Source organism: Lissotriton helveticus, chromosome 8 (genome assembly GCF_964261635.1).
Source record: "Lissotriton helveticus chromosome 8, aLisHel1.1, whole genome shotgun sequence".
In the NCBI taxonomy this organism is placed as follows: Eukaryota; Metazoa; Chordata; class Amphibia; order Caudata; family Salamandridae; genus Lissotriton; species Lissotriton helveticus.
The window spans coordinates 1,622,632,448-1,622,658,768 of NC_136069.1; positions in this window are offsets into that span (position 1 = coordinate 1,622,632,448).

A 26,321-nucleotide genomic window follows, 5' to 3' on the forward strand; every position below is an offset into this window, starting at 1 on the left:
TATCACTTCTCTGCAGAATATTCTGGGTTGCATTAAATCTGGTTCCCCCTTGGATCCCATGCCCCCAAAAATTATTTTAACTCTTGACTCTTATGCACTCACATTAATTCTAGAACTCCTCAATGTCTCACTCAGAGAAGCTAAGGTTCCGAGCACGTGGAAGCACGCAATGATTGTGCCCCTTCTAAAGAAAGCCAATGCTGATCCCAACGATCCAGCCAACTTTCGTCCCATCTCACTCCTCCCGGTCTGCTCCAAAATCCTGGAAAAGCACATTGACAAACAGCTTACCACTTACATTGAAGCAGGCAACTTTCTCCATCAGTCTCAGTCCGGTTTTAGGGCTGGCTTCTCAACCGAGTCTACTCTTCTTGGGGTTTCTGAGACCATTCGATGCCAGGTAGACAGAGGGGAAACTGTGGCACTCATCCTATTGGATTTGAGTGCCGCTTTCGACACCGTTTCCCACTCAATCCTTCTTGCTGCCTTTAAGTCCATCGGCATCAGTCGCTCAGCCCTCGGTTGGCTGGCCAGCTATCTCTCTGACCGCACGTTCCAAGTTTTTTCCCTTTCCTCAGCCTCAAAAATCCATCAAACCATTCATGGCGTTCCGCAGGGCTCTATTCTGAGTCCATTATTCTTTAACCTATATGTTAGACCCCTTGCTTCCATTGCGGAACAAGCCGGACTTATTATTTATTCCTACGCCGATGATACCCAGATCATCTATTCACTCTCTACAGGGCAAAATTCCACTACATCGTCCCTTCTGTCTGGTCTCAATAATATAGCTAGTTGGATGCACAACAATAAATTCAAATTAAATGGGGATAAGACAGAGCTTCTCCTGTTTGGCCACAATACCACACTCTGGGGTCCCCACCATTGGCCACAGCAAATGGGCCCCCTACCTGTTCCCTCCAAAACAGCTCACAACCTAGGCATCATATTTGATGATCAGCTGTCGATGAGGCAACATGTGATCAAGGTCTCTGCCACATGTATTACCATCCTTAAGTGGCTGAGAAAGATCATATGGATGCTTCCCCATGACACCCAGAGAACAGTACTCCAAGCATTACATCTCGGCTGGACTACGGGAATGTTCTTTTTCTGGGTGCATGCAAGGAGGTGACTCGTAAACTTCAGATGGTCCAAAACATGGCGGTTAGATTACTTTGCAATCTCCCCAGAACCTCTTCCACTTCTGCTTCTTTGCGTAGCCTACACTGGCTCCGAATTGATAACCGCTCTAAATTTAAGGCCCTCTGCATCATGCACCGTATTAAGTCAGATAATGCCCCTCTTTATTTAAGCACTCTGGTTCAACATTATTGTCCCCACCGCACTCTTCGTTCGTCTACCCAACATAGATATCAGGTGCCTCATATCAGGAGAGCCAGAATTGGCGGCTGCTCATTCGCATATCTGGCTCCTTCTTTGTGGAATACTCTTCCTCTCTCCTTACGCACTGAATCCTGCTATCTAATGTTCCGCAGAAACCTCAAGACCTGGTTATTTAACCTATAGACCCTTATGTTCTTTAAAGCCCATTCTTTGCAACTACCCCGTTCTCTCTCTCTTCGTTTAGCGCCGGGAAACCTCCGGGTAGCTGTGCGCTGTATAAAATTAAATATAATAATAATAATAATACGCCACGACCCAGGCACAGAAGGAGATGATCCCGGCGACGTCTGGCACACGCACTGACACCGCCATGCTTCTGGAGGCGATCCGAGCCTCTAGGACGGATATACAGGACTCTAGAGCGGCGTTGGAGATTAAAATAGGTGAGGTGGGCTCTGAGGTCCTCTTACTGCGCCAAGACTTTCGGAATTTGAATGAGAGGGTGACTAAAGCGGAGACCCGGATTGGTGAAGCAGAGGATTCCCTCACCACCCTCCGTAAAGATATGGCGGAACTGCAAGCATCACATAGACAGCTGCTGTGGCGGGTGGATGACGCCGAAAATATGGCGCGATACAACAACCTGCGTTTTGTGGGATTTAGAGAGGGCATCGAGGAGACAAATGTTGTGGCCTTCTTGCACTCCTGGTTAAAGTCAACTTTTCCACAGGCACCTTTTTCGAACTGTTTTGTCATCGTAAGGGCACACAGGGCCCTGCTGGTGAAGCCGCCGGAGGGAGCGCGACCGAGACCGATCATTGCACGCTTTCTCAATTTTGCGGACAGGGACCTCATCCTGAGAGAAGCAAAAAAAAAGGGTGCCCTTCGACTGGAAAACACTAATATCATGATCTTCCCGGACTACAGCCAGGATGTTCAGAAACAGCGACGCTCATACGACTCAGTGAAAGCAAAGCTGCGGGATCTGCACATATCATATATGCTGCTTTTCCCGGCGAAATTGAAAATTACTTTTCAGGGGCAAGTCCCACTTCTTCAATCGACCGGAGGAGGCCTGGCAGTGGCTTGAGGAACGTCCTCTGCTACAAGAGGCCGAAGAGGAAGGCCGCAGAATACTATCCGAAATGGCGGGCACCAGTTTCCGGAGGAGCCCGTCCAAGTCTCAGAGGTCCCAGAACCCGCGGATGAGACGACATTCACACCGGACTCGGTACCCGGATCGCCCATCGACGGGTTATAAGGGAAAGAACCCCATCACGCCAGCAGAGGAGGACTTTGTACCGGGATCCAGGTTCAGCTGTCTAGCACATCACACAGGTGCGAATGCGGAGGGCGAGGGTAGTGGGTGCACGTCAGATGTGGAAGAACCGACGGAACAATCCCTGCATCCTCTAGTCACAGAGATCCGAGAGTTGGAACAAGGAGCGACTGGCACGCCGGATGATCAAGACATTGAGACACAAGATTCCCACTCCTGAGGAAGAATAGAACTGGTATCCGGAACAGCAGCTCATCGTCCTGTGGGCACGCAAGTTACAAGCACTTTCCTTCCTGTGTTGACACATCTCACTGTTTGTTGGTTTATTGGCTCTTCTACCGCCCCACACGACACAGGGAGTCCTGCCATTCTGCTAGTTTGGTAATCAAGACACAAAGGACCCTGAGGGTACACCAGATAGAGCCTTTAGTGATAGCTTAGTTGGGATTGTTATTGGGAGGGTGACAGACCTTTACCACCCGAAAGTCCTGTAAGTTAACTGTTGAGTGGATTGGATGGACGGGAGGGAAAGGTGGGGAGGGAGGGATGGAGATGGGGGTCTTCATAATGTTCTGTTGGGGGAAACAGGTTGGGGCGGAGGGGGAAACAATTGGATGAATACAGTCATGTGCTTAGGTGCTCAACACTACACTCCTACACCAGATACCGTCCACACTGTTCTAGTAGTACCTGGGAATGGCGAGTGCAGTAGCCACACAACCTACGACCCACGGGACAGTTAGTGTCCTAACCTGGAATGTGAACGGGCTTGGCAATAAGATTAAGAGGGGCTTGGTGAACTCCTACCTTAAAAGACTAGACCCAGATATAACTTTCCTACAGGAAACTCATCTCAAGGGAAATAACTGCCCCTTCATAGCCAGGGGGCGCCACAAAGTTCTAGCACACGCAGGCTACACAACTGATTCGAGAGGGGTATCGGTCATTATAAAGAACACCACCCCGTTCTGTGTTGCACGCACCTGGGTGGACCCTCTGGGGACTTATGTGGGAGTCCAGGGGACATGGCGCAGACGCACATACACGCTTATATCGATTTACGCGCTGCCCAAATTGCAGGCTACCATGCTCAAGACACTGGCCAACATACTCCTAGACACAGCCGACACCATTCAAATAGTAGGTGGCGACTTTAATGATGTAATATGTAATGGACGTAGGGAGAGACCGGTCAGGGACGCCATCTACGGGGGGGAACCGGACCCCCCTAGCCCAGCTGATCGCAAATATAGGACTCACGGATGTCTGGAGGTGGTTACGCCCAGACCTGAATGTTTATTCATTTTATTCGGCAGCGCATATGGTGTTCTCGAGACTGGATCACATATTCATGTCCAGACAGCACTTGACCGTGGAAGCCACTGCGGAATATAAGGCGAGCGGAATCTCTGACCACTCACCTCTGTTAGTGAGACTGGGACAGACTGGAGGTACTGGGGGGGCTTCCTGGCGCCTTGCTGCCTGGGATCTCCAAAATGCAAATGTACTGAGAGGTCTGAGAACGGATGTGCAGGTATATATCGCTCAAAACAAAGGGTCGGTTGATTCAGGGGTGACCCTTTGGGAAGCCTTGAAGCCAGTAATGAGAGACAGGATACAGAATAGACTGGGGGAGGAAAGGAGAAAACTCCATGATGAAATAGCTGCAGTGGAACGGTCTATCTTAGACTTGGAGAGAGAATACTTAAGTTCGAGAACTGTTGAGACTCTCCGGAGACTGGGTGATAAGCAGAAATACTACAGAGAACTAGTGACAGATGAGGCTAAGACTCAAGCCCAGGCCACCCTCCACCGCCTTTATGACGTCGGGGACAAATCAGGCAAACTTCTGGCGTGGCTTAGGAGAAAGGAGCGGGCAGCTAGATGGGTGGATCACATTAGAGATGCAGAAGGGTTGCTTGTTAGCACGGATGCACACATTGCTGAGGCTTTTGCTATGCACTATGAACGCTTCTACAAAGCCAGAGACTTGGGGACGTGTGAGGAGGCGTTACAATATATGGAGCAGACTGACCTTCCCTCGTTAGATCCTGAGGCCCTTAAGACACTAGAGGCTGATATCACAGTTGACGACATATCTGTGGCCATTGCTCGACTGCGGCCGGGTAAAACGCCGGGACCAAATGGTTTCCCGGCGGAATTTTTCAAGAGTACTGCGGACCTTCTGGCTCCCCACTTGAAGAACCTATTCATGGGGGCTTATCAGGAGGGGAGGCTCCCCCACCGACCTCTCCATGGCGACAATCATTCTAATTCACAAGGAGGGCAAACCGCGAGAAGACTGTGCGTCCTACCGCCCCATTTCCCTCCTGAACACAGAGGTGAAACTCCTGGCGACTATCTTGGCACTCCGGCTGAGGTCGGTGATCCCGGACCTCATACACTTGGATTAGACCGGGTTCCTGCCTGACAGGGCCACCAAGCTGAACTTAAGACGTACCCACAATTGGTTGCAGGAAGTGAGGGAAAGAGAACTACTACACTGGTTTCTCTCCCTCGACGGAGAGAAAGCTTTTGACGCGGTCCACTGGCCATTCCTAGAGGGTGTCCTACATAAATTTGGCTTTGGCCCAAAGTTCCTGACTTGGGTCCGGCTCCTCTATACCACGCCAAGAGCTAGGGTGAGAGTGAATGGGAGACTGTCCCGTGAATTCGGGATCCAGAGAGGGACCCGACAGGGATGCCCCCTGTCCCCCCTCCTCTTCACACTTACCATCGAGATACTAGCGGCTAGGGTTCGACAAAACCCAGGAATCATGGACTTTAGAAGAGCGAATACAGACCTAGCACAAGAGAAAGTATCCCTCTACGCAGATGATGTACTTTTATACGTTACGAACCCGGAAACCACTATCCCGGAGTTATTCCTCGAATTGGAGTGCTATGGTAGACACTCCGGATACAAAATAAACTGGCATAAATCGGTTCTGTACGACTCAGGGGGCGGTGAACGCTGGGTGACATTGCCAGGACAACTAATTACAACGACGGAGGGCTTTCAATACCTCGGGATTTACATTACCCTTGACAGGAAATTTTCGCTCCAGAAAAATCCGGAGAGGATCATGCTGAGCTCCACTGCAGAGATGGACTGCTGGAGGCAGCTTCCACTTACACTCCTAGGGCGAGCGGCTATGTACAAAATTATTATTCTCCCCAAATATTTGTACGCCCTACAGAACGAATACTATCCGCTCCCAACAACGATACTGCCTAGAATCCACTCGGACCTGAGGGCTTTTCTCTGGCTGAGCAAGCAATCTAGAATACCATTGACCACTCTCCAGAGACACCAATACAGTGGAGGCATCTCGCTTCCTAATCTGGAAGCCTACTACTGGGCGGAACACATAACCCCGATTAATGATTGGCTGCATACTCAGGCAGACCACCCCACTTATGCCCTAGAACGACACAAATTGTCCTCACATAATTTACTGTACTATCTGTATGGGGGTTCTGAACGGGAGCCGCTTCTCCCTGCGACTGTTATTACATTACATGCATGGAACAAGGCCACAAAACGCACGGGCTGGGAGAAGAAACCCACCCGGCAGACACCGCTATGGCACTGCAAGTGGTTGGCTGACAAACTTAGGGGATTTACACGATGGGATGACATAGGAATCTCCACCATAGGAGATGTGATCGCCAACGGGGAACTGAAATCCTTTCTGGCCCTAAAGTCAGAGTTTGGGCTCCAACACTCACAGCTCTCCAAATACACTCAGCTGTGCCATGCTTGGCGGGCACAAAATATACACTTACCTGGGCTCCCAAAATATGCACCACTGGCGGGTCGGCTCCTACAGGAACGGATCCAGGGGAGGGCGGTCTCACTCACCTATAAAACCCTAACCAACAATATGCTAGGAGACCTGGAGAAACTTAGAAAGGTATGGGAAGAAGAGGTGGGTGATTTAGATGACTTGGACTGGGACATAGTGTTGATGCATCCCCGGGAAGTGGCGATTAAGTCTAGGCTGCGCCTTATCCAATATAATGTACTCCATAGAACTTATTATGATAGGGTGAAACTCCATAGAATGGGGAAGATAGATGACACTACATGGCACCAATGTCGCCGAGACGACGGAGACTTTTATCATATTATGTGGACATGCGACTTGATACAAAACTATTGGACCCACATTTTTGCGGAACTGAGGGAGGTACTGGAGGTCCCACTGAACCAGGAGCCCAAGCTGGCTCTGTTGGGAATGACCAACGATGTAGACCTACCACGTCCGCTCCTAACCTTCCTGGTACTGGCCTTGGTGGTAGCCAAAAGAGACATAGCCAAACACTGGGGGTCACCGGCTCCGCCGGACTTAGAGGAATGGAGAAGAGGGCTGGATCTCTACATGGCTGCCAAGAGAGAGTGACCTATAAAGCTAGGGGGTGCCCAAGGAAGTTCCGTAGGGTCTGGACCAGGTGGCGCCATTATCATGGGTTGGATGGGGGGCTATGAGGGGGATGAACCCAGTGTCGAGTTACAGGCCTACAGGGGTACCGCCGAGACGGCCCTGAAGAGGACGCTAAGAGATTACTGCACATCGAATGTATGGACATTGACCAACTATTACATGAAATGTAACAGCAAAATCCGGTTGTGGAGGGGTGGGCGGGGAAGTAGAGGGTTGTGCACTGCTAATTACATTACTGTACTGTTCAGTTATTAACAAAATGCAAATAAAAATAATAAAATTTTTTTTTTAAAAGAGTGCGCGTTCAGTAGTGTGTGAACTCGAGTTTCCCTACTTTATTTTTCCTTGCAATATTATATAGCGCGAACTCGATAACATGGCATGAGCACAATTTACATTACAGAAGAACACATTCATTTGTGGTAGGCACGGGGAGACAAAGCGATTTGCCTGGAATCATAGAATGTTGAGCTGATGCCGAGATTCGAACGTAGCTCCCCAGCTCTAAAGTTCGCAATTCTAGAACTTGTGGCGGGAGGTGTGTCTGAAAGTGTATGTCGGTGCTGGCCATCAATGAGAGAGACCAGTACATTTTTCAAATGGGTGGTGCAAAAATATGAGTATGTTGCTGGAGATGTGGGCCGCCGTGCCACCAATGTACTTACCGGGGGAGGGTAAACACCCATTATTCCGCAACTTTCTTTCCGCATACCATCACTCCGCATACTTTCATTACGAATATAGGGGTATATGTTTTGGGGTACTGAGGTATATGTTTTGGGGTGTTTGGGTATTTTAAGGGTTCAGATATAGTTTTGTGTTATGGGGTACAGGGGTAGATTTAGGGTTTAGGGATAGGTATTGGTTTTGGGGTACAGGGGTATTTTTAGGGTTCAGGGCTAGGTTTGGGTTTTGGGGTATAGGGGTATTTTTAGGGTTCAGGGGTAGGTTTGGGTTTTGGGGTACAGGGGTACTAAGGGTTCAGGGCTAGGTTTGGGTTTTGGGGTACAGGAGTATTTTTAGGGTTCAGGGCTGGGTTTGGGTTTTGGGGTACAGGGGTATTTTATGGGTTCAGGGGTAGGTTTGGTTTTTGGGGTACAGGTGTATTTTTAGGGTTCAGGGGTAGGTTTGGGATTTGGGGTACAGGGGTATTTTAAGGGTTCAGGGCTAGGTTTGGGTTTTGGGGTACAGGGGTATTTTAGGGTTAAGGGGTAGGTTTGGGTTGTGGGGTACAGTGATATTTAAAGGGTTCAGGGCTAGGTTTGGGTTTTGGGGCATAGGGGTATTTTTAGGGTTCAGGGGTAGGTTTGGGTTTTGAGGTACAGAGGTATTTATAAGCTTCAGGGCTAGGTTTGGGTTTTGGGGTACAGGGGTATTTTTAGGGTTTAGGGATAGGTTTGGGTTTTGGGGTACAGGGTATATTTATAGGGTTAAGATGGGTTAGTGTTTAAGGGTGTTGGGGTATTTTAAGGAGTAAGGGTGGGTTATGATTGTGGGGTGAAGGGGTATTTAAAGGGAGCAGGGTGGGATTAGCACACGATATGAGACATGACATGAAGGGCGGAACGTACCACACGCCCCCAGCGTTTGTCACGCCCCCAGCACAACGCAGACACGCCCACAAGGGACTACTTTGCTGGCATGGTTCTATTACCTTTTAAATGTATATGGTGGGCGTCTGCGTAGCCTATGTCCTTCTGCTGCAACTGCCCTTTCCAACGCCGAATTGGGTGTTGTGATTGGTGCTGTGGTTCCTGAGATTACCCGCCTCAAAGGTTTGGGCTCTCTCTTTATTATATTAGTATGGATAGAGATAGTAACTTATACTTAGTGTGTTATAAAATCACTATTTCAGGTATACAGTTTTTAATACAGTCACTCATACAATCACTGAGTCTTATGTATACTTATTTGTAAACAACAAGTGTCACTTACACTGCCTTTTATATTTCTACTTTGTTGGACATGTATCATTGAGAAATATATTTACTCATCACCACACCCATAAAGAGATTCACTCACCCAAACAAGTGTTTCCATGTGCAGTATTGAAGTCATATACTTACTAAATGAATTATTTTTTGAACAGTCACACACCTCTTACCCAACCACAAATACATTCACTATTAGATACAGATACTCACTTAACTACTTAATAGTAATATACACTTTCAGCTAGAAACCAACATATGTAATAGTTTACACAACAAGAGATACGGTGAAACAGATATTCACAAAGTTTAATCACTATCCCATATATTTAGTGAGATAGTTTAGTCACTTAGACAGTCAGTCACAGTGCTACTAAATGATCCATCCGGACACTTATACTTCAATGCAGATTGCTATATACATATATATAATACATATTTAAATATCGAACCAAACCACATTCCCTGGATTATGTCATCAGTGATGTCACTGACCATGTCATGAATGATGTAATATGTGACATCATCCGCAGTGGATTGCGGGCGTGGGAGTTATAGTTAGTATAACTAACAGGTGTGTTGTTGTGACCTCGGCTAGACTGCACGCTCCCCAGCAGCTCCGCCAGAAGTTTTCAGATGCATCTAGTTCAGCAGCAGCTTAATTAGTTTTCGCGCTCTGACAGCGCGTGTTGTGTGCTTGTGTGCTCCATGTCTGTTTTTCTTTTACAGGTTTCTGCCTCATCTGCCTGATTGTTTGTCTTAAGCGCCGTAGCGCCTTTCTGCCTCCCGCCCCCAAGCCCCGGTGATCTTTTTCTTGTAGCCCTGCCCCCACCAGTCTCCCGCCTGCCTCCTCCTCTAGCCCGCCCCCTCCCCTTCATAACGGCGACGGCTGCAGGGGGAGCGCGTGTGCTGTTCTGACCTCGGCCAGACAGCACGCTCCACGACAGCTCCGCCTGAAGTTTTCTGCCACATCCAGCACAGCAGTAGAGTTCGAGTCTTGCGCCCGACCTTGCAACAGGTTTTCAGCTTAATTGGTTTTCGCACTCTGACAGCGCATGTTGTGTGCTTGTGTGCTCCGTGTCTGTTTTTTTTTTACAGGTTTCTGCCTCAACAGCCTGATTGTTTGTCTTAGGCGCTGTAGAGCCTTGCCGCCTTCCGCCCCCGAGCCCTGGTGATATTTTCCTCATAGCCCCGCCCCCACCAGTCTCCCGCCCACCTCCTCCTCTAGCCCGCCCCCTCCCCTTCATAACGGTCACCACTGCGCGGTTGCGCAGCGCCCGCGCACAGGGGGCGCCCCGCTGGTGTGCTGAAGGCGCGCCAAAGGCAAGCCCGTCTGCGCCCGTCCGCGCCTGGACAGCGCCCAGCCCTTGGACCCCTGGTCCTCCAGTCCGCCACGGCTACACACCTGCCATCCTCCTCGCACTCCAACCTCGCCTCCACGACAACTGCATACAAGCTTCACCTAACAACACACATGGAGTCTTCTCGTGCGCTCACTGCAGAAGCACCTTCCCCGACGACGTCATGCCATTAGCCAGCAAAGTACCGCCTACCGCCAAGCCTGCAAACACCATCAACTGCATCCTCCTCAAAGTTTGATCCCTGCACCGGCAGACCATAGAGATATGGGACCTACTTGACACCCTCGCCCCGGACGTCGCGTTCTTCACTGAGACCTGGACTACCGCCAGCTCTGGGCCAGACATCTCCCCAGCCATACTAGATGGATACAAACTCAAGTGGATAGACCGCCCCAACTGCCCATCACACACAAAGCCTCCATCCAACTATCCTCCTCCTCCAGTCTTAGCAGCACTCTTCCCAACCTAGAACACCTCCACTTACAGATAAACACCAACCCCAGAACTACCCTTCGGGTACGCTCATCTACAGGCCACCTAGTCCCCGCGCACAACCCACCACCACCATCACGGAACTTGCCGCAGCCCACGCCATCACGTCCACGAACTACATCCTGCTTGGAGATCTCAATTTCCATCTCAAAAACCTCTGGGACCCCGACTCCAACGCGCTACTTGAAAATCTCACGAACCTAGGACTCAAGCAACTGGTCAATACTCCCACGCACATCGCAGGGCACACGCTGGACCCCATCTTTGCCGAAGGGACAAACACCAGGTTCACCCACACGACCCATCACTCCTGGACAGAACACCACTGCATCCACTTCACCTTCACATCCAGCACCGCACCCAAACAAGCTCCGCGCCCGCCCCGACGGAACAGGGGCAAGGTTACCGAAGACCTTCTCAACGCCACCCACCCTCCTGCTCGAGCCCCCCTCAGACACCGCCGACATCGACGTCACTGCCAAGGAACTCCACAGGTGGATCGCAGGTTGTGCAGACAAGCTGGCTCCTCTCCAGCAGTCTTCCACTGCACCTCCGGTCAAAGCTGCCTAGTTCACCAACGAACTCCTCAAGTCCAGACGCACCTGCAGGCGTCTCTAGAAATCTTGGCGGAACCAGAAGACCACCGAAGCCCACAACGACCACAAGATCGCCATGAAGAACTATCACCAGCTGATCAGAGAGACCAAAAGAACGTTTATCAGAGAAAAGATTAACAACAACGCTACCAACACTAGCGAACTATTCAATGTCATCAAACAGCTGACCAATCCCTCATGCAAAGCCTCAGACATCACACACTCCCAAGATCTCTGCAATAAGCTCAGCACCTTCTTCCACCAGAAGATCATGAGTCTCTACGAAAATTTCAACGAGCCTACCATGACCTGCACCTCCGCTAACACCACCAGCACCACCACCACCACCAAATGTACTATCACCACTTGGACCCCAGCATCCGTTGAACTCATCACCACCATCATGAAGAAAACCTGCTCTGGTGCCCCGACGGAACCCTGCCCCCTGCACATCTTCCACAGAGCCTCCCTGGCCATTGCCCCTGAACTAGCACGTACCATCATCTCCTCCCTTGCATCGGGCACTTGCCCAGGGTACTGGAAACATGCAGAAGTGAAGCACCTTCTCAAAAAACCATCGGCTGACCCAGCTGACCTAAAGAACTACCGACCTATCTCCCTCCTCCCTTTCAAGGCCAAACTCACAGAAAGGCTCGTAAACACCCAGCTGACCATGGTTCATAGAAGTTAAATACATCCTGGATCCCTCCAATCCGGGTTCCGGTGCAACCACAGCACAGAAACTGCACTGATCGCCACCACCAATGACATCAGTATTCTTCTCGACCAGGGACACACCGCCGCCCTCATCCTCCTTGACCTCTCAGCTGCATTCGACACCATCTCACACCGCACATTAACCACCGGGCTCCGTGACACGGGAATTGAGGGCGACGCCCTCAATTGGATCTGATCCTTCCTTTCCCGACAGAACTCAGTGTCATACTCTCCCCTTTCTCTCCAAACCCACCAACATCGTTTGCGGAGTCCCCCAAGGATCCTCTCTGAGCTCTACTTTGTTCAACATATACATGGCCCCCATCGCCGCCATCGTCAGACAGCACGGACTCAGCATCGTGTCCTACGCGGACGACACCCAGCTCATTCTCTCCCTCATCAGCAACCCCGAAGACACCAGACTCAGCTTCCAGGAAGAAATGACAAATGTGGCCAGATGGATGAAAGACAGCTGCCTCAAACTCCACTCCGAAAAGACAGAGGTGCTCATCTTCAGGCCCTTCCCATCTGCTTGGAACGACACCTGGTGGCCTCCCGCCCCTACCCCGATGGACCTCGCTCGCAACCTCGGCATAATCCTCGACTCCTCCCTCTCCATGAACCGTCAAATCAACGCCATCTCCTCCACCAGTTTCAACTAAGCATGGGCATAAAATCTGTTCCGTTCGCGGAATTTGCGGATTTTCTGCAATTTCGCGGTCCGCGAATCTCGCGAAATTGCAGAAAAATCCACGAAATCGTGTTCGGGACGGATTTTCAAAAACTGAAGTACATGAAGCACTTACAGGGTTATAGCAGGTGCCCAAGTTGAAGCTAATTTCTTTGTAACCATTTACAAAATGGTTACAAAGAAATTAACTTCAACTGGGGCACCTGCTGTAACCCTGTAAGTGCTTCCTGAGCGGCGCCTCCAGAGTTGTTGCCTACTTGCAACTATTCTCTGACCCTGCTCTGACCCTCTAAGCAAGGTCAGAGAATAGTTACAAGTATGGCACAATGCTCCAGGCTGTCACAAAAATTAAACCACAACAGGAAGCACTTACAGATAAGGAAGCAGGTTCCGGACTTGAAGGTCAAATTCACTAACACATTAACCAGCCCCCGGTTGAGGCTGGGCAGGTGTGCTTTCTCCCCATAATCTACAGTGGTGAACCAGAGGGTGCTGTGATGAACCAGAAGGTGCAGTTGTGAACCAGAGGGTGCTGTGATGAACCAGAGGGTGACAGTGGTGAACCAGAGGGTGGCAGTGGTGAACCAGAGGGTGGCAGCGATGAACCAGAGGATGGCAGTGATGAACCAGAGGGTAGCAATGATGAACCAGAGGGTGGCAGTGATGAACCAGAGGGTGGCAGTGATGAACCAGAGGGTGGCAGTGGTGAACCAGAGGGTGGGAGTGATGAACTAGAGGGTGGCAGTGATGAACCAGAGGGTGGCAGTGTGGAACCAGAGGGTGCTGTGATGAACCATAGGGTGGCAGTGATGAACCAGAGGGGGGCAGTGGTGAACCAGAGGGAGCTGTGGTGAACCAGGGGGTGACAGTGATGAACCAGAAGGTGGCAGTGGTGAACCATAGGGTGGCAGTGGTGAACCCGAGGGTGGCAGTAATGAACCAGAGGGTGACAGTGATGAACCAGAGGGTGGCAGTGATGAACCAGAGGGTGGCAGTGGTGAACCAGAGGGTGCTGTGATGAACCAGTGGGTGGCAGTGATGAACCAGAGGGTGGCAGTGGTGAACCAGAGGGTGCTGTGATGAACCAGAGGGTGGCAGTGATGAACCAGAGGGTGACAGTGGTGTACCAGAGAGTGGCAGTGGTGAACCAGAGGGGGGCAGTGATGATCCAGAGGGTGGCAGTGGTGAACTAGAGGGTGGCAGTGATGAACCAGAGGGTGGCGCTGCTAAACTGCCCGGGAGCCCTGTGGGTGTGAGCCCCTGCGCTGCTGAGCTGCCCAGGGGTTGTGAGCCCACGCGCTACTGAACTGCCCCAGGGCCCAGTGGGTGTGAGCCCCCGTGCTGCTGAACTGCCCCGGAGCCCTCTCAGTGTGAAAATCATTTGTGCTCAATTGCCTGGGAGCCCTCTGGGTGTGAGCACACATTGTGCTAAGTGTCCCCCTGCCCCAGTTCATATATACCCGTACCGCACAGCACCATTATGCTCTTGCACCATGAAGTCTGGTGCCTGGATGCTCCTGATCCGTGTAGGTGGTACCACCGTCTGGTGCAGTCAAAATGTAAAGTCATAACTTGCTACACAGCACCAATAAACACGTGTCCCCCGTGGCACCGGTATGCGCATGTCCCAGGCTTGGAGCACCCGCATGCCACTGCACTCTACTGCCCAGCGCCAGCATATGCCTGTACGGGGCAGTTTAGTATGAGATGGGACATTGTCCAGCAGCAGCAGCTGCATGCGCCTGAAACCACTGAGCAGGATCAGAATGGCTTTGTACCAACACGCGCAGCAGAACTATCTTGGACATCTGAAGGATTCTGGGGTTATTTTTGCATCCATGAGTTTCTCGAGCGCCATCCCCGTGTAGCTCCTGTGACCAGGAGGCTGCTTTCTCCTCATCTGCTGCTCTGCTCGGTCTCTGACCCTTTATAAACAAGATGCATGTGAACTCGCATAGAAATCCCGTCCGTTTGGCCCCATCCACCACACACTAGCGGTATGAAACGTCTTCCCGCCCGTCCCCACTATAATGGCCAGCTCACTCAAGGGACCTCTGCGCCTTTTGGCGCGCTGGCAAAGTTACAGGCACACGTGGTCACATATTTGTGCAATTGGCACAAAAATCCGCTAACTCGCTGACTTTTTTTGCAATTTCGCACAAATTCGCGGACCGCAAATTTCGCCCATACTTAGTTTCAACTGCCTCCAGATCCTATGGAAAACTTTCAAGTGGATCCTCCGGACTGCAAAAAGACCGTCACACAAGCACTCATCACCAGCCGTCTCGACTACGGCAACACACTCTAAGCCGAAATCAACAAATGCCTACTACACAAACTCCAAACCATTGAAAACGCGGCCGCCAGGCTCATCCTAGGGTTAGCACGCCGCGAGCACATGACTCCACACCTGCGGGAACTCCACTGGCTTCCTGTGGAGAAGAGAGTTACCTACAAACTATTTACACACGCCTTCAAATCCCTCAACAACATCGGACCCAAATACCTCAACAACCGAATGAGTTTCCACGCCCCCAAAAGGAACCTCCGCTCAGCCGACCTCGCATTGGCAGAGGTCCCCCGCGTTCACCAGAGCAGAGTGGGAGGTAGAGCTTTCTCATACATCGCAGCCACAGCTTGGAACTCTCTCCCATTAGACATAAGGTGCTCTCCAACCCTGCAAACCTTCAAACGGGCACCTAAGACCAGGCTTTTCGACTGACCGTGGCAACCCCCCACTCCCTTTCCCTTCCCCAGCGCCTTGAGACCCTCACGGGTGAGTAGTGCGCTTTACCAACCCCTGATTGATTGATTGAACTAACTATAACGGAGGAATTTCAATGGTTTTGTACGAGTGAAATGTTTAGCTAACTATAACACCCCTTAAACCTATGTTTTTTTCTGTGAAAATATATACATAGTCCAGTAGTCCAGAGGTCAGGTCATCGAGCTCGTGGCTCAACAGTAGTAAAGAGTTTTTTAAGTGCTCAGTATGTAAGGTTTGTAAGAATGGAGTAAGCAAAACTGAGTATCTTAAACCTTTCAGTGAGAGACCTGTCCACATCCAGAGTAAGTTGACTTGCAAGACTGAGTATGCGGTGTGTGTGCAGGAGTGTCCGTGTGGCCTGCGCTATGTGGGTAGCACGAAGCTGCAGGCACACCAGAGGATACTCCAGCACCTGCGAGCCATTACCAACGGCGACACCGCGTACCCCTTAGCAAGGCACTTTGAGAAAACCCACAATAAAAATCCTGCTGATCTTAAATACTTTGTAATCTATACAGTTCCTCCACTTAGGAGAGGTGGTGACCGTGAGGCACTACTACGCAAACTTGAAACACAACATAATATATTACTTGATTGCAAAGTACCCAATGGATTGAATGCTAGCGAGGACTGTTTTACCTATTTATAAGCGTTCTTCAAATACTGTCTACACACATCTGCTGCTTTCTGCTCTTCTGACCTAATTTGTCTTTTTTAAACAAATTATGTAGTATTTTATGCACTTTAATATATTTTTTAACACTTGGTTTGCACAGCATGTCATGATATTATTTATTTGTGGGATTTTGCACATAATATGCATATATAGATTATATGTGAGTCCGATATTTGCCCACTTGGGCTATATTGCAGGTGTCTTTTATACATTGCTCAGATGTATTGGAAATGTTGAGGCAGGTTTGAGGGGAAATTGTAGGTACCCTATCAGTTCCCATTCAAACCATGTTAATTTTCATAATGAGCAATGGTGTACAGAATTTGACAGAGTTTGTTAACAGCATTGAGTTGGATATTTATATGAATTTTAAAGTCTATATATTTATGGTCTTTTATATTTATTAATTATGCTGGCAAAACATTTAAATTAATTATGTTTATGATACGCTCTGTATCATATTGTATTATACAATTATTTATTCTGTTATACATTTGTGGATACCTGCTTTCCGATATGAAGAAAGGCGACAGTATGCCTTCTATGTCCATTGGCAAGTTGATTACATCATGCATGCTTTTGCTTTAAAAATAGCACTCCGCCTTCTCAGTGTTGTCATGTGATCAAGGCCCTTCGCGGACTGAAACGCTTTATGGCAGTTTTGGTGTCGGGCACGAAATAAAAAGAAATTTGCACCAGTCTTGCGTTCGCCTCGTCTTGCTCTACGCTCTTTTGAAGACGTCTTATGCCTCATTAATATATATATATATATATGTATATATATATATATATGCACAAAACCTCCTCGGGAACCAAGAAGAAGAGGCCACGCTGGGGAAACAGCGGAGACAGCTTTAATCAGCAGGTAAACCATTCTTACATACATTCTTATATTTATATACAAATAAATAAAAAGAGGGAGACACATACGACAGCGAACAATTGTCTATTACAGTAGTACAAACCTGATTAGAACATTATGCACAATGCATGATGCACTGTTAGAGTTGACATCTATCATATTACAACAGATTAGGTCAATCAAATTAGTTGACGCATTTCGGTTTTAGTGTGTAAGAACATATATTATCACACACATTTGTCTTAAAATGCATAAAACCAATATGTGTGATTTGGATGGTATTCCTTCCTGCACAAAAACAATCCTTAGAGGTATTTCCCTCTTTGTATTGACTAATGTAGTACACCTGGAAAGATAATATTATTTCTCATGGTTAAGCCTCTGTCGGGTAGGCATACCATTTTGGCACCAACCCAGGTTTGCAAGTCTTTGTAAATCGTGATTTGCATCAAAATACATGGGTGGATGCATGGGAACACCCACACTCTACCCATGTAACGCCTACAGATGCCAAGTTACACAAGGCAGCTTAATGTACTGTTTGTACGTACTAAACCATGCAAACTCCCACAAAGTAGATTTGCGTGACTTAGTAAACTAAAAAAAGAAAACCATAGTAAATATGTGCAGAGACGCTACTGTGGAAAGATTGGCCTGGTATTTACAACTGCAGGATATCAACCAAACATTGTAACTTCTATTGGCTATTTTTTGCTGGTTTTTAGATGATGACTTGAAATTATTATGTTTAATGAATCTCATTACTCCAGTGTAATTAGTGTTTTTACCAGCCACAGTGCAATTAATAAATTTACCATGAAATTATCTGCTCTGGTGTTGAAATGAGAACAGCTTTCTCTTGAGGCTCTGTCACTGGCTTCTAATTAATGCATGTCTTTCTGAGGCACCTTGATGCTAATCAGAGACAGTGTCTGAATATGTTCTTGCTCAGTATATATATCAGCAGATATTTCACTCACAAGAGCTGTGCTGAAGAGTTAGATAATGGAGTTGTCTTCCTAATCTTGAAGCATGATGAGGTGAGTTTAGGACTTTATATTATGCCTTTTGTGAAATTGCTACAATGTTCCCAAAGGCAATTATGCAACATTCCTGAAAAAGTATGCAAATATTTCTCCCCACACTTATTTGACATTTTGCTCTTTTTGTGTGTGAAATGTGCCCTCTCGTTCATTTTTAAATCCGATTATGTATTTCTGCATTAATAAAATAAGTAAATTTTGTGTGACACAAATGACAATGCTAATATTCTGTTTGTTCACATTATTACTGAACTCCAGCGATAGGATATTGACCCTAATGAGATCTCATTTACGTGATGTGGTGTATTGGCATAATTTTGTTTCATTCCGTGCAACAAGTGTGCTGCAAAAATAATATAAACTAAGTAAGATCACGCCAGCGTCAACAAAATATCACCATGATCTACTGTATACCAACCATTCCTTTCTTCTCCTATACATTTGGTCCCAGCCCCAGCTGTAGCACTCTCTAACATTGTAGGACTTTTTTGGACCAGATCATGAACATTTGAACTGGATGCTTTGCCACTGAATGTAGCAAATTTTGCTCTCGTGTCTTGAAATGTTGTGCCTAGTTCCACTCGACATTTGCATCAACCAGCTTGTGTAAAATGTTGTTTTGCACAGCACTGCGGTACGCATATCATTGGCAACTGCCAAGCATTAATGAACAATTCACAACACTACCATTTAAAGATTGGGCAGTGTGAATATCAACAACACCGCTTCAGCAGAGTTTCACCGGTGTAAGGACAGTGTAGAGCATTAATAAGGCATTGAGGTCTCTTCACAGTCATGTGCTTAGAACAGGGTCTTTCTTTTTCAGCTTTGGAAATGCAGGGGATACAGAACTTGATAGAATCCCCTTGATTTTTCTCTTGTAAATTTGGCTGAATGATCTCTAGAATATTGGCCAGATATGTGAAATATTCAGAAAAGCAGGAATTTTGTATACGCACTAATAAACAAAACGATGTGTTGCTTTCGCAACACAGAGCTTGTACAAAAAATACCCCACCACACATGCACCTATGACATAAAATCTTTGCACGTTGGCACAGGTTCCAGGTTGCAAGGTCTTGAGGGCGCAAGCACCACCAGTAACTTATGACGTGCCAAGGTTTGGGCAGGTCCTTTCACATTGCTTACTAGTTGTAAATGCACAAAGTTCATGTACTGCCAGGCACCTCCTTCAGAAACACAAGGGGAGGCCTTGCGTCAGTTTTGCGCTTCCGATGCGTCACTTTTTGTGACGCATCAGCGGCGTAAAACATGCCTCCTGTTGCGCACTATTTACAAAGTGACGCATCTAAGCAGATGCGTCACTTTGTAAACCCCTGCGCCACATTATACCTGCGTCAGGTATAATGTATGCAGAGGGGGCGTTCTCCAGCAAAAAGCCTCGTAATAGTGTCGCAGTGAAATCTATGAGATTTCACTGCGTCACTTTTAGGACGCTGTTGCGTCAAAATCTTGCGCCTGCCTCACAGCAGGCGTAAGACTGATGCAAGCCCTTTCACATGGGGCTTTCCCCATGTGAAAGGACGCATTGCTGGAGTTGCGTCACTTTTGTGACACACTCCAGCAATGCGTCACTTTTGCGCTTACAGATACATCAGAAATACTGACGTATCTGTAACTCCTTGCGACATGATGCATCATACATTAAATATGACGCATCATTGGTGTCGCAAGGAGTGCGCAGTGAAAAGTGACGCATCGCTGTTTTCACGCAGCGATGCGTCACTTTTCATAAATAAGGCCCAAGGTGTGAAAGAGAGACCAACATTTCTAAAGGGGACTTAGATGGAGTGTCAGAGCGATAAAAGTCTGCAATTCAAAGCCATCTCTCATTTCTTGTACCTTTAGAGCCCGATCATTCTAATATTCAAAGCAGAACATTTACTTTTACTTGTTAAAAACTGCTCTTCACCATGCACCAAACAAGTGTTTTAAAATGTATTTTTGACTCATTCATTAGATCAACTCCTCCATTACCTGGGAAATACACATCTCAGTCATATTAGTAAAAATCCATAAATGTTATTTGCATGTTACCATTTGGGATAATATCTAGCTTACTTATTATAGTGCTCCAATAGTCAGAAGGTTTCTTCGATTACGAACCAAAAAAAACAAATGATGGTTACCGTGAAGCACCCAGTCCCTACGTGTGAACCCCTGACCCCACAACCATGCACGCAACCCTGGAGCCGATGGCGGGCCAGAGGGTATAATTCAATGGGCACAACAGAAATAGGGTACACTGTAAGAAGTAATGAGCATTAGAACAGTTGACCCCAAAGAGTGAGAACAGGGTGCTTAGAATTTAAGTGAGTTTAGGGGGAAAAAAATTTCATTTTTTGGTAAAAATTATTTAGAAAAAAATCTATTTCTGAATTTCAACTATGAAATTCCGAAGTGGAGTTACAAAAAATTCCCTGACAATGTATAACTACTAGACACAGAACAAGGCTACATATATTTAAATAAAAAGTGAGAGGAGTGATGACAGAACCAGTGTAAAAGAACCCCTAACCCACAACCATGCACACAACCCTGCAGCCGATGGTGGGCCAGAGGGTATAATTGAATGGGCACAAGACCACTCAGGGTCTTCAGCCCGCCGTGTTCAATAGTGTGTGCGCATCAAGTTTGTTTCTTGCCAGCGCTAAACATCTGCCAGGCCCGCACTATAATTATACCTGGATGTGGTTTATATATGAAAATATGCCCTGTGAACCTAACATTTACATGTGTAAGTTCTATGACTGGAAGGTGGGCACAATAAGTTTGTGACCATCCTCCTTAGGATGAAATGACAAAGATACACGTTATGTATGCTAATTTTGCCCTCTCCGGAGGACGTTTTTTTTGCAGTGTTATATAGCGCGAAAGCAATCAAAAGGTATCAGAGCACTTTACATGCGCACCAGTTGCATAGCAGATGGACACATTCATTCTTAGGCACTGGGAGATTAGGTGAAATGTACAGAATCACAGGATATTTGAGCTTCCCGCTAAACCCAAACCTGGATCCCCAGCTTCAAGGTTAGTCACTCTAGCCATTAAGCCAGAACAGGGTAATTGGCAGTACACTAGGTTATTTGTTTGTCTTGACTTACGGTGAGTTATTTCATCCGGCCTCTTTTCTGTGGACCATCATGCTTGTGAGTAAAGGCAACCTGCTGGGCATGTTCCTCACCTCACCAGGGGCCGTCTCTACATTAGGGCTAAGGGGTTGCGCCCCTCTGAAATTCCTACACATTTACATAGAAACATAATAAATAGATTTATTTATTTAGAGATACAAAGGTATCTCTAAATAAATTGATGAATTTAAGTCTGGGATGTCTGTTTCAGGCTACCTGCCCAACCTCGCTTTGAAGCAGGAGATAGAAGCAAGGCAGTAAATCAACTTTCTTAACTGTGAGGCACGATGCAGGGCTTTCTGTTTTAAAGCCCTTCATTGCCATTGTGGTCTAGGGTTTAAAGCACTCTGTAGGCCAGTGACACAATTAGCGGCACAGTTTCAGGCACCGGAGATTTCATCCCTGCATAATTTCAGACGTCTTCAACCGGGAAATAGATCCAAATATCAAGCAGGGTTCTTGTTCCCTTGTGAAGTTGACAGCCGCGGCCGGTAGTGGGAGTACCGGCTGGGCGGAGACGTGGGAAGGGGGAGGGGCAGGGTGGGGGGTAGTAATGTATGGATTCTGGACCTTAACAGGTAAGTAAACATATAAATAAAAAAAACTAATATCGTTGCGCGCACTGCATCGCATTTGGTGATGCAGTGCGCGCAACAAAATTCGTTTTATTTATTTATATGTTTACTTACCTGTTAAGGTCCGGAATCCATACATTACTACCCCCACCCTGCCCCTCCCTATGTCACCGCCCGGCCGGTACACCCACTGCCGGCTGTGGCTGGAAGTTGATCCAAATATCCGAGTCGAGCCCAAAGCGAGAGATATGTGCTTACTGTGGAACATGTGCTTACAGTTAACAGTTCTCTGATGTATGACAATAAAACTCGCTGTGTGCTGATGCCCCTTAGTTAACCCAGATGGTAAAAGCATAGATTGACTTGCAAACAATGAATGTTAAAAATGTCAAAGGAATGCATTTCAGTTATTTAGTGCCTCTCTTATTTCACATGCTTTACCTAATCTTGCATTACCCAAGAGTTAGCTATATTATAATGTTGTTGTTAATCTGTATATTTTTCTGTACATGCTCTGAGGCTTGAGGTATGTCAAGTCTATATGAGGGGCTTTGATTAAGCCTGCAGGTGCCAAGGCTGAAGCCAAAAAAAAGTGCCTTTCAGTGCGAGCACACACAACAATGTTTATGTTTTCCATTTGAAACTGAAATTCTGTGGATATATGTGTGAAGGGGGTACACAGATGTCAAAATATTTGCAAGGCAAAAGTACGATGTGACAGAGATGCGAGGAACAGCATTTGGGGAAGAGTGAGTAGAGGATGCTAAAGAGAAAAGAGAGGGGGTTGAAGATGTGGATATGGACAAGAAATGCAGAGAAAAAGAGGATACACATCTAACATAAAGCCAACATAACTGAAGGCCAAAACTCCTTCCACAAGCCTCAATGCTATTTAATTTACAGACTCACTATTTCAGATTTGAAACATTTCCAATGTTAATTATTTATAGGAAATCGTTGTTGCTATTCATTTATCTTAAACAGCTAACACCCAGTGAAAAAGGCAATCATACTGACAGTCGTGAAGTATATGTCAGTTGTCGTGTCATTTAGCTGGATAAAATTACATCTCAGAGAGAAACCAAAATACCGGTCAGGTGGCACACTGTGGGAATCTCGAAAATGTATTTGCCATGTTCCATTATAGAGAGCCCCCACTTTTATCTCACTCAAAGACCTGTCTGTACATATTTGTGTATGACTAGTTACAGCTAGCATCTGTGGGTGCTTATAAAAGTCGGGTTAGAGCCAGCCGCGGGCCGTGGAGGGAGTTACGGTGGGGCAGGGAGGCGGGGAGGGGGAGGGGCAGGGTGGAGGGTGCTAAGAACAGGCATATGGATCATTGCAGGTAAGTACACAATTTAATTAATAAAACGAAATTCGTAGCGCGCACTGCATGGCAAAAAGCAATGCTGTGCGCGCTTCGAATTTCGTTTTATTAATTAAATTGTGTACTTACCTGCAATGATCCATATGCCTGTTCTTAGCACCCTCCACCCTGCCCCTCCTCCTCCCCGCCTCCCTGCCCCACCGTAACTCCCTCCACGGCCCGCGGCTGGTTAGAGCATAGTTTTCCATAGATAATGCTCCATGCAGTGCAAGACACTGGGCAAGCATACATTTTAAATGGCTAAAGTTGTCCTGCTGTACAATTTACACATTACAGTGACTGTTGAACATGTCAATGCAGGAAGATTTGAGGCATTTTTTAATGTATTTAATATTTCAGGACTATACATTCCCATTGCTTACTGAGCCTGCTTTCTCACTACATTCATTTGCTTTAAAATACACCATTTACCAATCTTATTTTCATTTCTTTGTTGGGAAAGGGACTCATGCTGGACTCCAGATTTTTTCCATTTAACTTATTCACATTGCTCGATATATAAAAGGCATGCCCAACGTTTACACCTCAATACTTTCAAATGTCACCAGCTGCAATAATGTAGAGGCTTTGGAAGTTCATGATCAGCACATAGCCCTCTTGGACCCCCATGGGGCACAAGGAGAAGGAGAAGGAGAAGTGAATGCAGCATTACATTTGGGAGGGATCTCCTCCCAAAATATGACTGTCAACATTGAATGTGAGCCTGAACTCGAGCCTGAGGGACCTGAATCAGAAATATCTGGAGCCACTGGAGACAATAGATCTGTGGTGCATTCTTTGTCCGACATTTTATTGGCAATGAAAGCGGAAATGATAACACGCTTTAAGATTTCAGAAACGAATCAAGCCGAATTAGCAAGCAGATTCTCTATCTCCGAAGCTAATCAAGCGGCAATTAAATCCTCCTGTGAGGTGTTGGCCCAGAAATTGGAGGAGGTAACAGCGAGAACAGATAAAATTGAGGCAGAGAGCCCAGTCATTAAGCAGGCAATAAGCTCTGCTACATCCGGAATGGCAAAGTTGGCAGCCCAAAAATAAAATAAGACGCTGAGGGAAGATCTAGAAAGATTGGAGAACCATTCCCGGAAGAACAATTTGAGACTTTTGAATGTCCCGGAGACCATCAAAGGGGCTGATCTGAAGGGATTTATCATCTTGCTGTTACAGGGGATAGTACTTAAAAGCTCTCTGGATATAAATTTAGCCCAAGAGATTCAAAGGGTCCATCGTGACCCTTTTAGGAAGAAGCAACGCCAACTCAAGCCCAGGAAGATTCTTGTTAACTTTCTCTCTTATGCGGTCAAAGAACAAATACTGTCTGCAGGTCTTAGGGAGGGCTCTGTCTCCTTTTCTCTTACAGGGCATGAACCAATGACCTTTCAAATAAGATCGGACATATCGCACACTACTGCTACCAGGCAATGGGAACTTGGGAGCAGATTAGAAGAGTTAAAAGGATTAGGTGTTAAAGCCCAAATCAAGTTCCCAGCTCAGTTACGAGCTATGTTTAATAATAAAATGCACCAGTTTCGTACTACTGAAGAGGTTGACGATTTTATAGCAGAGATAAGAGGCGGGAAGCTTGGGAATTAATTGAGGGAGTGTGCCATTAAGAGGGTATGAGGATGGTGTGATCTGCTCTTTATTACGGTAGTTAAGATCGTCTATTCATTCTTTTTCTAAGTAATTCTTTTTTTGCTTTTGAGGTGGGTGAGACTAAATAGGCTTAGCCTATCTGGAAGGGAGGGTTCCTCAAGGGAAGGAAGGGGCACAGTTGGAAGGGTGGGTAAGGTGGGGGGCACTGGGTGGGGGGTATGGGGAAAAAATGAAAATGAAAAAATACTCATCTCACTTTAGGATTTTAGTCTATGGGCTGCTGGCTCTAGGTCAAAGAACTCAGAAGATATGGCGGGAGTAGCGACTCAGTGTAGTAAGATAAGCTTCGTCTCTTGGAATGTTAATGGAATGAGATGCCCTAGGAGACAGAGACTAGTAATGAAGCATCTAGAACTCTCTGAGGCACAGATATGCATTCTGCAAGAGATGCATCTGACCGCTGAGGAGTACAGACCAAACCGGGAGGTGGGTTATCGCACATTTGGATCTAGAGGGTATGGAGTTGGTTTGTGCGTCTTTTTATGGTCCTATTGTGGATGATCCTACATACATTTCCAAACTTTACTCAAAGTTAATCTTGGAGAATCCCCCTATAATTGTAGGGGGGACTTTAATGTCCTTTTGGATCCTCATAAGGATAGGTCAAATCAGTGTAAGTATATAGGGGCACCCCACATTCGGCGTGTAATGAAAAACTTGATGCACGATATAGGGCTGGTAGACGTCTGGAGGGACGTGATTCGAGAGGCAGCTGGGTTTACATTTTATAGTAAAAGACATCATCACTTTTCAAGGATCGATTACATCCTAATGAGCAGGGATCTCTTGTCTAAAACCCCAGCTATTTCTATTCTCCCTAGTCACCTCTCGGACCATGCCCCTGTTTTATTTTCCTGCAATAGAATAAAGAAGGAAACCCCGAGGAGATGGACTCTTAATAGGAGAATGTTAATCAACCCCCAAATCATCTCGGCCACTAACGCCTCCTCTCTGGAGTTCTTTGAGATTAACATCAGTTCAACGTCCATAGGAGTTGTATGGGACGCCATTAAGGTCAATCTCAGAGGTAGGCTACATGGTCTTATATCCTCTAAAAACAAACTCAAAGGTCGTGAACTAAAACAGAGAGAAGATAGAATTAAGATGCTAGAAACCGATCTTCTCTTGTTAGGGGGACGTCCATCCGAAAGAGTTGGTAAAATACAGGAGGACCTTGAGACAGCTAGGTCGAATTACATAGGTAAGTTAGAGGAGAAATGTAAGGCCCAATGGTTAACTAAAAACATGGAGAACTTTGAATATGGCGAGAAGGCAGGCGCCTTGCTGGCATGGAAGGCCAGAACTGACCGCACTAAAAACAATATAAACCAGTTAGTT